This window comes from Saimiri boliviensis, chromosome 5 (genome assembly GCF_048565385.1).
Source record: "Saimiri boliviensis isolate mSaiBol1 chromosome 5, mSaiBol1.pri, whole genome shotgun sequence".
Lineage (NCBI taxonomy): Eukaryota > Metazoa > Chordata > Mammalia > Primates > Cebidae > Saimiri > Saimiri boliviensis.
This window is the reverse complement of record NC_133453.1, coordinates 108,577,483-108,585,723: the sequence shown is the minus strand read 5'-3', so window position 1 is coordinate 108,585,723 and position 8,241 is coordinate 108,577,483. Positions and strand designations below refer to the sequence as shown.

Genomic DNA, 8,241 nt, shown 5'->3' with positions numbered 1-8,241 from the left:
CTTCCTGGAAGCCAAGAATGTTCAACATAGAAGCTCTGTCTTCCCTTTTCTTTGTCACCAACATGGTGTCAGATACAGAACCATCTGCATAATAAAAGATTAGGGTGGGGCTGCCAGCCTCTTCACACACTATGCAAATGGCACACCTGGTCTGACCAATCTGACCAATCTTTCTTTTTTTTTTTTTTTTTTTTGAGACAGAGTCTTACTCTTGTTGTCCAGGCTAGAGCGCAATGGCAGGATCTGGGCTCACCGCAACCTCTACCTCCCGGGTTCAAGTGATTTGTCTGCCTCAGCCTCCTGAGTAGCTGGGATTACAAGCATATGCCACCACGCCCAGCTCATTTTATATTTTTAGTAGAGACGGGGTTTCTTCATGTTGCTGAGGCTGGTCTCAATCTCCCGACCTCAGGTTGTTATAAGTAAAACTTCAATAGCGCAAAAGAAATAACGCTCAAAGATGAATCCTCCCAGCAAGGCAGTTTACTTCTGTAGAAGGGTGCAGGGCATGTGGATGGAGCAATCATGGCCACCGCACACTTGGACAAGGGGAGAAGGTGTACTTATGCCTGTACTTACATACTCATCCCTACTACCGTGTTGTCCCCTATCGGCTAGGGTTAGACAGCACAAGCTAGACGAATCCCAACGGGCTATTTTATTTATTTTTTATTTTTTATTTATTTATTTTTTTTTGAGATGGAGTTTCACCCTCGTTATGCAGGCGGAGTGCAATGGCGCGATCTTGGCTCACGGCAACCTCCGCCTCCTGGGTTCAGGCAATTCTCCTGCCTCAGCCTCCTGAGTAGCTGGGATTACAGGCACGCGCCACCATGCCCAGCTACTTTTTTTGTATTTTTAGTAGAGACGGGGTTTCACCATGTTGGCCAGGATGGTCTCGATTTCTTGACCTCATGATCCACCCGCCTCGGCCTCCCAAAGTGCTGGGATTACAGGCTTGAGCCACCGCGCCCGGCCACCAACTGGCTATTTTAAAAAGAGCAGGGGGCGGAGCTGGAGTGGCAGGGTTGCTGTTTTGGTAGAAGGACGGTTAAAGGTATGTCAGAACAGGTAGCCAGGGGTGATCAGGTGACCGGGATGAGTCAAGATGGAGTGAAGAGCAGATGTGAACTACTGAATCGGTGGCAAAGGAATTACAAGGAAGTTAAACTTTAGAGAATTAAAGAATTCATGTCAGCTGAACATGCTGACATTCTTTGAAGAGAAATATAGAACTCATTGTATCCAATAGGCGATCCGCCTGCCTCAGCCTCCCAAAGTGCTGGATTACAGGCATGAGCCACCATGCCTAGCCCAATCTTTCATGCCCTATGTAAATCAAACACCACCTCCTCAAGCTCATCTATAAAATCTCCTGCACTTCATTGCGGAAGCGGCAACCCATTTTCTCCAGGACATCTATGTGCAGAGAGCTCTTCTCTTTCATTCACCAATTAAACTTCTGCTATGAACCTCACTCTGTGTGTCTGCATCCCAGCGCTCTGTGGCTGTAAGACAATGAATCTCAGGTATTTACCCCAGCCAACAACCCTGCTTCATTGCAGAGGCTCATCCGAGATCCAAGGTAGATTCATTGGAAGGGTGAGTATAAGAGCAGATCGCAACCCTTTCCTTTTATTTCAAAACCTCTCATCCTCCATTTTAAAATTAAACAAAATACTCGGCATCTGATGGCCTTTAGGGCATGCCGCCATTCTCATGCCTCAGGCAGGAAGCTTTCTGGGGAGAACTTGGTGAATCCTTCAGTGCCTTCAGGGTGCTGTGAATGTTGGCTTTGTTTTAAACTGGTTTCCTTTCATGGAGAACCTAGCCATAACATGGGGCTGGAAGAGGTCCAGAGGCAACTCATGGTTCCTGGCCAGGGCAACACCCTGGTGTTACCTGAAGGCTTCTGGACTAACTTCAGCCTCTGACTGCCTGTTGGGTGTCAGCAACAGGATCTCCAGCTTTTTCTATCATAACTTTCCTCCCTTCCTGTTTGTGACAGCCATGTCTCCTAAACCCTCTGTCTGCAGTGCTGAGGGAATTTTTACAGTTCAGGGAAATAATTCTGTTAGGCAAGATCAGCAAATGCCATAGTAACTGGGAATATAGCTCAAGTGATTGCCGTTTTTGAGGTTTTTTTTTTTTTTTTTTTTTTGAGACGGAGTTTCGCTCTTGTTACCCAGGCTGGAGTGCGATGGCACGATCTCGGCTCACCGCAACCTCCACCTCCTGGGTTCAGGCAATTCTCCTGCCTCAGCCTCCTGAGTAGCTGGGATTACAGGCACGCGCCACCAGGCCCAGCTATTTTTTTTATTTTTAGTAAAGACGGGGTTTCACCATGTTGACCAGGATGGTCTCGATCTCTCGACCTCGTGATCCACCCGCCTTGGCCTCCCAAAGTGCTGGGATTACAGGCTTGAGCCACCGCGCCCGGCCCGTTTTTGAGGTTTTTTAGGAATCTCCCACCCCAGTGAATATGTCTGTCTTTACCCTTGGCCCACAGAGTACATGGCATTTTAAGGTCAACAGAGCCACCTAGTGGAACAGGAATCCTCTCCAAGAAGCACATTGTTAGTCCTTTGCCAAAACACTCTAGCTTCCCAATTCTCCTCCCTTTTTGCACTCCTCTACTAGAGACTGGGCCTTATGCCCCCTTCTGTGAAAGAGAAAACTCTCTGTCTTCAACAATGAGGAGAAAAATGTCCTCCAAAACCAAATTTTGGTCTCAATACTGTCCCATCAGCAGGAAAACTGCCAATCAGTCCTGACATTATTTTAAGGCACCTACTCTGCCTCCAATCAAAATGGTACTTCAATAGTAAGGGAATTTTATGTCCAGAAGTTAACCACAGCCACTGCCTAAGAATAAATACTTCAGTCGAAGCCATAATTGCAAATATAGAGCTCAAACCAGCACACTCCCTCCATCAAGGGGCCTTGCCCAAATACAACTTATGTAAATCTCTGCCAAGATCCATTTATCAGGGAATCATACAGAACACACAATCTAAGAAGTCAAAGAAAAATCACAAGTGGAGGACAAGTGCTGCAAGGGTGAGCGTGACTAATGCCAATCTCTTAGTTCTTCTGGTTCCATGGCTGAGGCTCACACATGCATCCATGGGCAGCACCTTTCACAGATGCCTGAGCTCAGGAACCAAGGAAGGAAAACAGTTGGGGGAACATGCCCACTGTCTTACCATCCACCCTAGGCCATTCCAAAGGAAAGGAAGGAGACCAAAGGAACACCTTTTTCTCACTTCTCTTTTTAGTTGGATAACAGACCATCTTCAGCCTGTACTCCTCTGGAGTGCATACTGAAGCACTGGGACTCCTTTAACCCCAAGACTTTGAAGAAAACATTGGCTCATTTTCTTTTGCATATGGGAATGGCCTTCTTACTAGACCTTTGGAGGTGTTACACAATTGACCCCACTTTTTTTTTTTTTCTTTTTTTTTTTTCTTTTGAGACGGAGTTTCGCTCTTGTTACCCAGGCTGGAGTGCAATGGCGCGATCTCGGCTCACCGCAACCTCCGCCTCCTGGGTTCAGGCTATTCTCCTGCCTCAGCCTCCTGAGTAGCTGGGATTACAGGCACGCACCACCATGCCCAGCTAATTTTTTGTATTTTTAGTAGAGACGGGGTTTCACCATTTTGACCAGGATGGTCTAGATCTCTTGACCTCGTGATCCACCCGCCTCGGCCTCCCAAAGTGCTGGGATTACAGGCGTGAGCCACCGCGCCCGGCTTGACCCCACTTTTTTAACAATCATATCAGGTAGGCCCAAAGGAAATGATTCCCCAAAACTAGAGAAGCAACTTCCAGGCACCCATTTGAGGCAGCTATTGAGTGTCTGAGCCACTTTTTCCCTCCTTTGGGACCCCCTCCAACTGCACCATCAGCCCCTCCAGCTCCACCACCTCCAAAACTCTCTACTCCCTCAGCTTCACTCTTACCTCTGCAGGAAATGCCTAATGGATACCACTAGGGTTCAAATTCCCTTCTTAATGCAAGAACTCCTTAGGCAAATAAAGGGAGGCTTAGGCTGATTTTCTGATGACCCCAATAGGTATATAGAAGCTTTCCAAAATTCTGCTGGGCACAGTGGCTCACACGTGTAATCCCAGCACTTTAGGAGGCCGAGATGGGCAGATCACCTGAGGTGGGGAGTTTGAGACCAGCCTGACCAACATGAAGAAACCCTGTCTCTACTAAGAATACAAAATTATCCAGGTGTGGTGGCGCATGCCTGTAATCCCAGCTACTCAGAAGGCTGAGGCAGGAGAATCGCTTAACCCAGGAGGTGGAGGTTGCAATGAGCCGAGATCATGCCATTGCACTTCAGCCTGGGCAACAAGAGCAAAACTCCATCTCAAAAAATAAAAATAAGAAGCTTTCCAAAATGTAACTCAGGTATTTTATCTCTCATAGAGAGATGTTATGCTGCTCTTAAGCCAAAACCTGACCACAGCTGAAAAACGGCAGCTCTGCAGGCAGCAGATAAGTTCAGAGATGAGCAATATGTCTTCTATAGTAGGCCAGGAAGGGAAAGAGAAAGTAGGGAAAGTTAAGAAATAGGGGAACCATCATTCCCAATAGGAAGAGAGGTAGTACATTTTGACAACCCTGATTGGAACCTCAATAACTCCACAGAATGGAACCCCTTTTCTATTTGGAAAAGGAAACACTTTTTTTTTTTTTTGAGACGGAGTTTCACTCTTCTTACCCAGGCTGGAGTGCAATGGCGCAACCTCGGCTCACCACAACCTCCGCCTCCTGGGTTCAGGCAATTCTCCTACCTCAACCTCCTGAGTAGCTGGGATTACAGGCATGCGCCACCACGCCCAGCTAATTTTTGTATTTTTAGTAGAGACAGGGTTTCACCATATTGACCAGGATGGTCTCAATCTCTTGACCTTGTGATCCACCCGCCTCGGCCTCCCAAAGTGCTGGGATTACAGGCTTGAGCCACCACGCCCGGCCTCCATAGGATAAACTAAGCCTCAGTACTCCCCTGCAGAGATAGAATGGGCCATCTCTCAAGGGTACATTTTCCAGCCCTCAGGATGGCTACAGAAGACAGTAAGCTTTACTTGTCAGCCTCCTGCCCATGGAAAGTCCTTAAAAATCCTTCACCAAGCATTTCACTTAGGAAAGGATAAAACTTATCAGTGTGCTCAGAGATTTTTTGCAGGAGAGAACATAATAAAAACAGTCCAACAGGTTGTTAATGCTTGTGAAGTCTGTCTTAAAAGTAATCTCCTTGGCCAGGCACAGTGGCTCACGCCTGTAATCCCAGCACTTTGGGAGACCAAGGATGGTGAATCACCTGAGGTCTCAAGTTCGAGAACAGCCTGCTCTACATGGTGAAACCCCATCTCTACTAAAAATACAAAAAATAGCCAGGCATGGTGGCACACACCTGTAATTCCAGCTATTCAAGAGGCTGAGGCAGGAGAATCAATTGAATCTGGGAGGTGAAGGTTGCAGTAAGCTGAGATTGCACCAATGCAGTCCAGCCTAGGCAACAGAGTAACACTCTGTCTCAAAAATTAATAATAAAAATAAATAAATAAAATGTAAAGTTACTCTAGCCATTCAATCCAATGCCACTTAGCCATAAAAAAAATTACTTTTATACAAATGCTTCTGGTAAAGTACAGTAACACCTGCTGAAGGCAAACCGGTAGTGTTAACCCATCAGAATGGCTAGCAGGTATCAAACAAACTCTACTGTCATGGTTGTGGCCTATAGTATCCTCAATAATAGTGGCAATCTTAATACTCATATTTAATTTTTTTTTTTTTTTTTTTTTTTTTTTGTGAGTCGGAGTTTCGCTCTTGTTACCCAGGCTGGAGTGCAATGGCGCGATCTCGGCTCACCGCCACCTCCGCCCCCTGGGTTCAGGCAATTCTCCTGCCTCAGCCTCCTGAGTAGCTGGGATTACAGGCACGCGCCACCATGCCCAGCTAATTTTTGTATTTTTAGTAGAGACGGGGTTTCACCATGTTGACCAGGATGGTCTCGATCTCTTGACCTTGTGATCCGCCCGCCTCGGCCTCCCAAAGTGCTGGGATTACAGGCTTGAGCCACCGCGCCCGGCCAATACTCATATTTAAATGCTATATTCTAACCCTGGGCCTGGTCCATGAAAACATTTTCGTGGACCAGGCCCCGGGTCCGTCTGCTGTGTGTAGTCTAGGGACTTGGTGCCCTGAGTCTCAGCCAGTGCGTCCATGACTAGAAGAGGCCAAGGTACAGTTCAAGCTGTTGCTTCAGAGGGCAGAACCCCAAGCCTTGGCAGCTTCCACTTGGTGTTGAGCCTATGGGTGCCTAGAAGTTACAAATTGAGGTTTGGAAACCTCCGTCTAGATTTCAGAGGATGTATGTAAATGCCTGGATACCCAGGCAGCAGTTTGTGCAGGGGCGGGGACCTCATGGAGAACCTCTGCTAGGGCAGTGTGGAAGGGAAACATGAGGTAGGAGCCCCCTCACGGAATCCCTACTGGGGCACTGCCTAGTGAAGCTGTGAGAAGAGGACCACTGTCCTCCAGACCCACTGACAGCTTGCACCATGCACCTGGAAAAGCTGCATGTAGATCCACCGACAGCTTGAACCATGCACCTGAAAAAGCTGCAGACACTCAATGCCAGCCCATGAAAGCAGCCAGGATGAAGGCTGTACCTTGCAAAGCCACAGGGGTGGAGCGGCCCAAGACTGTGGGAACTGACCTCTTGCATTAGCAAGACCTGGATGTGAGATCAGGAATCAAAGGAGATCATTTTGGACCTTTAAATTTTGACTGCCAGCTTTGTGCAGTGGCAGTATCATAGCCAATGAGGTTTATCTGAGGCACGATTATTGCTAATTGAAAACTTTTCCCAATATCCCGTTATGACGACTTGAAATATAGTCAGTGTTGGCAATTTTTAGCAGTCTCCATGGAGACTGAATTTAAAAAAATTTTTTTGACTGCCTTGCTGGATGTTGGACTTGCATGGGCCCTGTAACCCCTTTGTTTTGCTCAATTTCTCCCATTTGGGATGGCTGTATTTACCCAATACTTGTACCCCCATTGTATCTAGGAAGTAACTAGCTTGCTTTTGATTTTACAGGCTCATAGGTGGAAGGGATTTGCCTTGTCTCAGATGAGGTTTTGGACTGTGGACTTTTGAGTTAATGCTGAAATGAGTTAAGACTTAGGGGGACAGTTGGGAAGGCATGACTGGTTTTGAAATGTGAGGACATGAGATTTGGAAGGAGCCAGGGGTGGAATGATGTGGTTTGCCTGTGTCCCCACTCAAATTTCATCTTGAATTGTAACTCCCACAATTCCCATGTGTCATGGAAGGAACCTGGTGGGAGGCAATTGAATGATGGGGTGGGACATGATTGAATGATGGGGTGGGACTATGCTGTTCTCATGATAATGAATGAGTCCCATGAGATCGGATGGTTTCAAGAATGGGAGTTTCCCTGCACAAGCTCTCTCTGCCTGCCACCATCCATGTAAGATGTGACTTGATCCTCCTTACCTTCTGCCATGTTCATGAGGCCTCCCAGCCATGTGGAACTGTAGGCCCAATAAAGCTCTTTATTTGTAAATTGCCCAGTCTTGGGAATGTCTTTATCAGTAGCATGAAAACAGACTAATACATGCCATATCTAATGTAATACATGTTCCCAGGCTGCTTTTCTTAGGTCTGTATGTCCCGACCAGAATATAGGCTGTGGGAGATCTGGAACCTTGTCATCTTGTTCTTCTTTTTTATAGGCTAGTCAAGTGAAGCAATGGGAATGGAGAAGGAACAAATAAATCTGTAACTGGTGATAATCAATCAACCAATTGTAAACACCACTGCACTTGCATCAGCCTTGTTGTCTGTTTTTTTCACAGTCTATATGGTGAGTACTCAATAAACTTTGTTAAATTTGTGAAACATCAAATAATGAGAAGGTTATAAGAGCACTAGACCATAAAAGCAGGAAGGCCTGTGTTAGAGTGGTTTTTTTGTTTGTTTGTTTGTTTGTTTTTGAGACAGTCTTGCTGTGTCGCCAGGCACCAGGCTGGAGTACAGTGGTGCGATCTCGGCTCACTGTAATCTCCGCCCTCCCGGAGATTCAAGCAATTCTCCTGCCTCAGCCTCCCGAGTAGCCGGGACTACAGGCGCATACCACCACACCCAGCTAATTTTTGTATTTTTGTGGAGATGGGGTTTCACTGTGTTGGCC

At 46.8% G+C, this 8,241-nt stretch overlaps 1 non-coding gene across 1 annotated transcript; it reads left to right on the top strand.

The window, feature by feature from the left end:
• Positions 1 to 6,816: 6,816 nt before the first annotated feature.
• On the top strand, positions 6,817 to 6,957 carry LOC120368213 (U4 spliceosomal RNA). The gene has a single exon (XR_005582410.1). It is a non-coding gene; the product is annotated as a U4 spliceosomal RNA (small nuclear RNA).
• Positions 6,958 to 8,241: the final 1,284 nt, after the last annotated feature.